Source organism: Gallus gallus, chromosome 4 (assembly GCF_016699485.2).
Source record: "Gallus gallus isolate bGalGal1 chromosome 4, bGalGal1.mat.broiler.GRCg7b, whole genome shotgun sequence".
Classification (NCBI taxonomy): domain Eukaryota; kingdom Metazoa; phylum Chordata; class Aves; order Galliformes; family Phasianidae; genus Gallus; species Gallus gallus.
This window is the reverse complement of record NC_052535.1, coordinates 84,534,805-84,543,040: the sequence shown is the minus strand read 5'-3', so window position 1 is coordinate 84,543,040 and position 8,236 is coordinate 84,534,805.

Below are 8,236 nucleotides of genomic sequence, written 5' to 3'. Positions count from 1 at the left end.
GGTCTTTGAAGCAGCAGGTGGACACCTAAGATCTCACCATGAGATCCTGGTGTAATCAAAATATGTGACAATTTTGGAAAAGAGAAGGCTCTCAGAAGACCTTACCATGGCCTTCCAATACTTGAAGGAAGCATATAAACAGGAGGGGGAACGGCTGTTCACGAGGGTGGATAGTGATAGGACAAGGGGAATGGTTTTAAACTGAGACAGGGGAGGTTTAGGTTGGATATTAGGAAGAAGTTTTTCGCACAGAGGGTGGTGATGCATTGAAACAGGTTGCCCAAGGAGGTTGCGGATGCCCCATCCCTGGAGGCATTCAAGGCCAGGCTGGATGTGGCTCTGGGCAGCCTGGTCTGGTGGTTGGCGACCCTACACATAGCAGGGGGGTTGAAACTGGATGATCATTGTGGTCCTTTTCAACCCAGGCCATTCTATGATTGTATGATTGTATGATTGTATGATTGTATGATTCTATGAGATAACTGACAAACCTTCTATTGATTTTCCTCACTGAATGATTTTGCTAAAAGCAATTAGATCTCAATTACAGAAACATAAAAAATGTCTCAAATGCTGATGTGGTCAAAGTGTTCATGTTGAAATAAGAATCCTTTTGCAGAGATGTCTCACTGGAAAGAAACTGAGGCAGCTTTGAGAAGGATTCACTCAATGCTTTCGTATTTATATTATGCTTTCAATTGGCCAGAGAAGTTGTGGATGGCCCATCCCTGGAGGCATTCAAGGCCAGGTTGGATGGGATCCTGGGCAGGCTGATCTAGTGGCTGGCAACCCTTCCCATGGCACAGGAGTTGGAACTAGATGATCTTTAAGATCCCCTTCAGCCTAAGCCATTCTATGATTCTATATGCAGAGAATTACTGGACGTGGCATTTGAATTACCTCCTCCCAGCTCTGAAAAGGGCTTCTCACAAGGTGAGCATTCAGATACCTTTCTTAAGCTGGGCACATCACAGCAGAGTTTCCCAAAACTACTAGTCACTTCAGAAACACTTGGCTCTGGGGTCTGTCTTGAAAGCTTTTCTCGACGCGTCCAAAGATAATCTCTAGTCTGCCAGAAGGACTTTGGAGCCAAAATATTAACCTTTCATTTTTCATTTCTGTCTCTACTGAGTTCAGTTGTGCTCTTAGGTAAGAAGCAGCTTGCCTGTGCTGGGAGCTGCTTTGCTCATGCCTTGCACCGCACATGCCCAAGTGTTTTTGCAAGGAGAGAAAAACCAGCTCCCCACCAGGATGACTGCTTCAGGGGAGCAGGAAAGGAGATGGCAGCTTGCTAAGAAGAATTTTTACACTCTTTGGGTTTTGTCTGTTCTTTCTCTTCATGCTGATTGCCATCCAAGACATATTCAATCTTGCTCTGTAAAAGGAATACTTTAATAACTCAGTGGCTCATTCACGTAGCAGAACTCAGATTTTCCAACGAGGAAGGCCAAGGTGGGTTTGAAAATCTACATGCAAATAGGTCATGGGATATGTGTGACAATTTCATGGCTCTCTATAACACTGTTATTGTGAGAATAGCAACATACTTCTGTGTGTTAATGCAATGACTGATCCATTTTCCAGAAATCCTTAGCTTATGGTAGATAAGACAAGCAGAGATGTAAAATACAGTGCTCATTCACCCCCACACAAACCCAGCTGTTTCCAGATGGAAAGCTGCTGTAGTTTCACAGTTCATAACAACAGTATGTAAAATTTTAGAGCTGAAACTGTACTTCTCCCACATACTGATGCTGACTGCTGTAGATGTTGTCACAAGGTGCATGAAGGTTACAGCTGTGTGGGTAGTTAAGTAATGGGATGCCACCTTCACCTGTTAATGGAAGGTGACCAGCTAAATACTGCATCAGTGGCCTGATTCACCTTCACTTTTCCAGTTTTTCCCAAATAAGAAGATCATAGAATCATTAAGGTTGGAAAGACCAGTAATACCATCTAGTCCAACTGTCAGCCCATGCCTGTGACCACTGTAGACCACGTCACTCAGTACAAAAACTACCCTTTTCTTGAACACCTCCAGGTGTGCACCTTTCTTGTGCACCTCCACCACCTCCCTGGGCAGCCTGTTCCAATGCACTGTCACTCTTACTGTGAAGAAATTTCTCCTAATATCCAACCTGCGCCTTCCCTGGTGTAACTTCAGGCCATACTGACAATGCCTATTGACAATATCTTCAACAACTGAACTTCCCCCAGCCTGTACATTTCTTTGGTGTATTAAGGAATAGAGCATCTATCAGTATTGCTTCCTAGAAAAACAAAGGAATTGTTCGTTGAACCGAGTTGGTGAGTGAAGTGGCTGGACTGGAAGAACATGGTATCAATATGGACACATGCCAGACCATTTAATAACAGTAATATGAATAAACAAGCACCATCAGTATCAAAAAAGAGCTGGAGTGAAGGCCTAGTAAAAAAGAAAGCAACACTTAAACAGAGCTCCGTAAATAAATACTCTGATTAATGGGACAGAAGGCTCCAGAATGAAGAAAAGTGGAAAGGGTGTAACTGCAAACATTGGGATTTAGGAGGTGTGAGCAGGGAGAAGGAGGCAGATCAAAAAGGGCAGCTCTAAGAAAAATGGGAGCAGAGTCATAGGAAAAGAAAATAGAAATCTGAGAGTGTAGCAGGACAAATAACGAGATCTAGGGCAAAATCACAACTTGCAGAGAGGTTGTACCTCACCTCATGGCACACCAGTTGGATAGAAAAGATAGTTTTGCAAATAATGCATTGTAAGGGAGCTAAAATAGCAGCAGTTTCAGATGGCAGTAGGCCATGTGGTCCATCTACCCACTATATCTGTCCACCATGGGATGTATTTTCCCTCCAAACGCCAGACTGACTCATGCCTTAATGTGTTTGCAGTTGCACAACTGCCTTTGGATGTCTCTGAAGCATGCAGACATTTCTTTTAACCTCCAGCCTCAGCCGCTGTTTATGAGCTTTTGATGGTGTTGTTTTGCATGTTTGAGTAAGTGAGAGTCAGACCTCCTGACCCTGCGGGCTGGAGGGGACCCTTCTCCCACCTTGTCCAGGGACTGTTCGCTCCATTTAACAATATAACTGTCCCAGAGCCAAACCCAGTGCCACTGGAGTCACTGGGATGTTTGCCACTAGTTCCAATGGATCCAGAACTCAGGGCCAACAGTGTCTTTGATCCAAGATTGGGAGACACTTGCCGTCTGTCCAACTCGTAGAAGCTGTGTTCTGTGATTCATTTCCCCTTTTCTGTACATTGTGAAAAGTGGATGGCCTTTGAATAGAAACATCCACTGGATGTGTGTGGTTAGCTTGGGACTTCTGCTTGCTACGAACTCTATGCATGTTAGAACCGAAGTCATTTAAAGCCAGACAAGCTCCTCTTAGAATGACAACTCCTAAGCAAAGGGCTCTTTAAGTTCAGGTCTGAACTTGCTCTTTACAGAAGAGAAAGAGCCCGAAGCATAAGGCAGTAGGATCCAGAGGAGTTTTTCCACTTCCAAGGGAAAAGCAAGACAGAAAATTGAATGTCTTTTCTGCAGAGTGAAGGGGGACTGACCAGAGATCTCCTGACCCCACCTCTGCTGAGGTTTAGCATGAACATTGCTCCACCTGGGAGAAGCCTTACCAGACCAGAGAGCATGGCAATGGGCTGGGGAAGGACTCCCAAGGTTGTTCTGGTGAGGAAACATCAGAAATGGCAGCTGCTTGTGATGGGGAGAGAACATCAGGTAGTAGGGAAGTCTGTGCCTGCAATAGGTTTGTGTCCTTGCAGCAAACAGAGGGATGAGAGAGATCAAGAAAAGAAATCCAGAAATGAAATGAGAAAACAAGCCAAAAAGTCATTTGCAAGAAATAATTTTATTTGACTTCCTCTTTTTGATGCTTTTTTCCTTTTTTTTTTTTTTTTTAATATTGGTTGCTTTTTCTTTTGAGCACCTTGAGCATCATTAAAAATCCATTTATTTCACTAGCTTGTGCCTCAGACTAATTATATCCTGCACAGAGCACGCTTGGACTTGACTACCCAAAAGGGACAGATTGAACTGGATTCCTTAAAAACAGTTTTTTGTTTTATAGCACTATAAAAAATAATTATGCTATTCAGTCCCAAACTCACAATAACCAAAACTGTAAGGCACAAAATCCTTTCCTCCAAATTTGGACTTGCTAGATGAATCTTTACGTATTTTTCTCCCCCCTTTTTTTTTCTCTTTGCAGTGGTCTCAGAGGGTATCGGGTCATTTCTTCATCAGGAGGTGTCCTGAATGCATTCGCTAATTATTATTATTATTATTGTTGTTGTTGTTGTTATTAATATTACTTTAACAGTAATGCTGAGATTGGCCAAAACTGCATAACTGACTCAGGAAAACACTGATTTAAACTAACATTTAATCTGATATTCTATGTCTCTGAGGCCCCTTTCAGTGAGGTACTCTGAAAACATAAATGCAGCAGTGTTGGCCTTGAAAGAATTTATGTGCTGGAGGCTCTTATCCAACTGATATAAATCGGTGCCCAGATGGAACACACTTTATCTTGCAGAAAGTTGAGTACTGCTAAAGATTATTGAGCCAAAAATGACTCCAGCTGTATCTCGGCTCCCTGACTTGAGCTGTGCAGTTGATAACACTCTGATTCGTAAACAGAATGAAGAGAGCTGCTAATGAAAGGAGGCCAAACCAATGGCACATTTATGGCCATTTTTCTGATGGCAGCTGTGCCATAAATAACCTGAGACAGGCCTCTTTAGTAATTGTTTAAAATCTGGAAGCGTAGCTAACAATTTCCAAGTAACAGGACTTTCACTTCTGACAGGATAGAAGAACACAGGAATTCGGGGTGTGACTGAGAAATGACATTCCACAACTGTACTCTGGTAGCTCTCCAAAGGCTCTTCATTGGCCAGGCTTTGCTCTGTTTCTGCGCATGTACCACTTAGCAGATTTGGCCTAATACAAAGCTGGATTTTGTAAATCCTGTCCACAGGTCTATTCTGCGTATGATTTAAACTGTCAGGATATTAGAAAAAAATTCTTCTCCTAATGATGGTTTGGGCACTGGAACAGACTGCCCAGGGAGGTAGTGGGGTCACTGCCTCTGGAGGTGTTCAAGAAATGCACAGATGTGGTACCTGGGGACGTGGTTTAGTGGGCAATATTGGTGATAGGTGGATGGTTGGACTGGATGACCTTGGAGGTCTTTTCGAGCCTCGGTGATTCTGTGATTCTAAGATTGTATGAAAGCATGAGCTACATCCTGTATTTTGGGTTGCCTTTGAGCACAAGATGCTCTAAATCCATCAGGCTCATGATATGTGAAGGATATCAAGATACATATGTGAAAAGATACAAAAACAGGCTGAGGGATCTGGGCTTGTTCAGCCTGAAGAAGAGAAGGCAGCAGGGTGACTTCATTACAGCTTTCCAGTACCTAAAGAGAGCCTATAAACAGAAGGGGAGTCGACTCTGAAAGGATAGGTAATAGCAGGACAAGGGGAAATGCTTTCAAGTTGAAGGAGGGAAGATTTAGGTTGGATATCAGGGGAAGTTCTTTACCAAGAGAGTGGTGAGGTGCTTGAACAGACTTCCCAGAGGGACTGTGGATTCCCTGTCCCTGGAGGTGTTCAAGGCCAGGTTGGATGGGGCCCTGGGCAGCCTGGTCTAATATTAGGTATGGAGGTTGGTGGCCCTGACTGCAGCAGGGAGTTGGAGCTTCATGATCCTTGAGGTCCCTTCCAACCCAAGCCATTCTATGATTTTATGATTCTATGAAGAAAAACCGCCATGCTTTTCTACATTTGCCTGGAAATATGCTTGAATACTCATGGGAGAAGGCTCCCTTCGTCCTTGGCAATGCAACCACGCAATGGTGAGACTATAACAAAAGTGTCCCAAGAGGAACATAGCCCAGAAGAGCACCCAGCACACCCAACACTGAGTCACAGGTTGAGTTCAGACTAGGCAGAAGCCCACTGGAAACAAAAACTATCATTAGCTGGTTAAGTAGCTGCTTTTTAGGACTGCAATTTCAATTGGAGTCTGGAAGTGGATTTATACCAGGTATGTGTTAGCATGGTGCCGAGAAATCTCATTTTAAATTCCAGACATTGGGGTTTAAAATTATTCATGGCACCTTCTCTTCTTCCTTTTCATCAGTTCTCTGACAGAGAGTTTTACACCTTCCGGGGAGGTTGAGCAGAACTATTCCTTTCTGTCCCACATATTTGGTGGGTATCTTCCTATTTCAGAAAACAACAAATCATTGAAGATTTCTAACTAATTAACACTAACTTTGATGTTAGCCCCTCCTATGAGCAGTGACTTGTCTTACAAAGGGTAAGGTTTCTTATCCTATGATAAGAAAACATGTTATTGAATCAATATATTTTCCAGTGTACGTGTTCTTTGGCAGGAACTGAAAGTTGTCTCTTTTGAGTGTGTGTGTGTGTGTGTATGTGTGTCTGTACAGATCTGTGTGTATGTGCAGGGATTCCTTGTTCAGAAAACAGAGTTGTTGGACATGGATAGGAATGTATCTGGCACCTCTAGTAGAAAGAAGAAAATCAGTATTTGAGGGAGTTTTGCAAGATATCCAACTCTGACTGCTTTGCGGTTAACTTTCCATTCCAAAATTGCTAATGGTGAGCTGTCCAGACCATGTCTCTTACCAAAGAATTTTGGAATCGTGAGAAAACAATGAGTTAGCCGTTAGGAAAGATTAACCTCCTAATCTTAATCCTTCCAACTATCGCTTTACATAAAAAAGGCATTCATGTTTAAACCACTGCTAACGACTCTTGGATAAATTTCTCTCTATCCTAATTCCAGTGAAACTGTCACTGCTACATCAAATATATGGTGATTTTATGTGAGTTGGCTACAGTTATTATTGTAATAGTATTAGAATTGCCACCTTATATTGGTGTCCTGTTAATATTGCCACACATTGTATTTACACAGAGAAAACTTACAGGCAGGGCAGACAGAGAAATAAAATATTTTTGTACTTTTTACATAGGCAATAAAGATTCAAAGTAATAAGTTCATTTAAATACAGAAGCATAAAGAGTTTGAGATCGAACATGGAGCAAACCCAGCTCTACTAAATCCCCCATCAGCCTTTCCTGTTGCTTTCCAATGCACTTTCGTGTTTAATTCATTGTGGAAAGGGCAGTCTGACCCTTCTGATTTCGCCAGTGTACCCACAACCAGAACAAAATGTAACAATTCAGAATAACTGAATAAATAATTTCCCAGAATAAGTCTGCTGGCAATCCCTTGCATCAATACTTTTTAGGCATAGAAGCACAAAGGTGCTTAGTGCCTGTCACTTACTCAGGCATTTTAATCCCCGCTGATTTCCTAAACAGGACCTTGATTTCTCAATATGTTTGTAGTTCTCAGGCTTCAGGTTTTCAAAACAATTTCCATATATTTTTTTCTTCCTCAAATGTTAAAAGGATAGCCCTGTTTTGTTCAGGAACCTACCTGGCAAATACACATCCAATCCCCATCAGCACTGAATTATCTGGTTGGTGACATAAAGTTGGCACTTACAATCTCCCTTCCTTAACATCCTCTACCCATACGGCTGCATTAAAAAAATATACTTTTTAACCCTTTTAAGCATTCAGGGCCAGGCTAGATGGATCTAGAGGTGTCGTGCCTATAGCAGGGAGGCTCTTAAGTAGTTGATCTTAGAGGTCCCTTCCAACCAAAACCATTCTGTGATTCTATGAACCAATGATTATGCAAACTGTGGAGACAGCAGCTAAATCTTCATGCAAGTAAGAACTATGACAGCAACATTTTGGTTTGGTGGCTCCAGATTTGGTGGCAAGACAGGAGACAGCTGTGTTAGCATAGCAGCTGCCTATATCCATCCTATCAATTGTTTTGAATAGGTTCTTCTGATCCACGTGCCCACAGACCATCTGACTGCAGCTTTCAGTTAAGTACGTTTTGAAGAGGAATAAAATGGGAAAACAGTCCATCTCACCTAGCTTTGTCTTCTGGGCTGTTGTCAGTAGCTTGGGGGTTTGGGTGGGGAACTCAGTGCTCAACCCATCAAAGGGGAACACTAACACTGACTACATTGAAACCACCACAGAGATGCAGACCTGTCTGATGAGACAGAGGGCTATAGGGGGTTGTATGCCATACCCCACCAGCTCAGCAAAGCTAACTTTTTAGCATGAAGGCTGAACAGCTGTAATAGGTACGGTCAC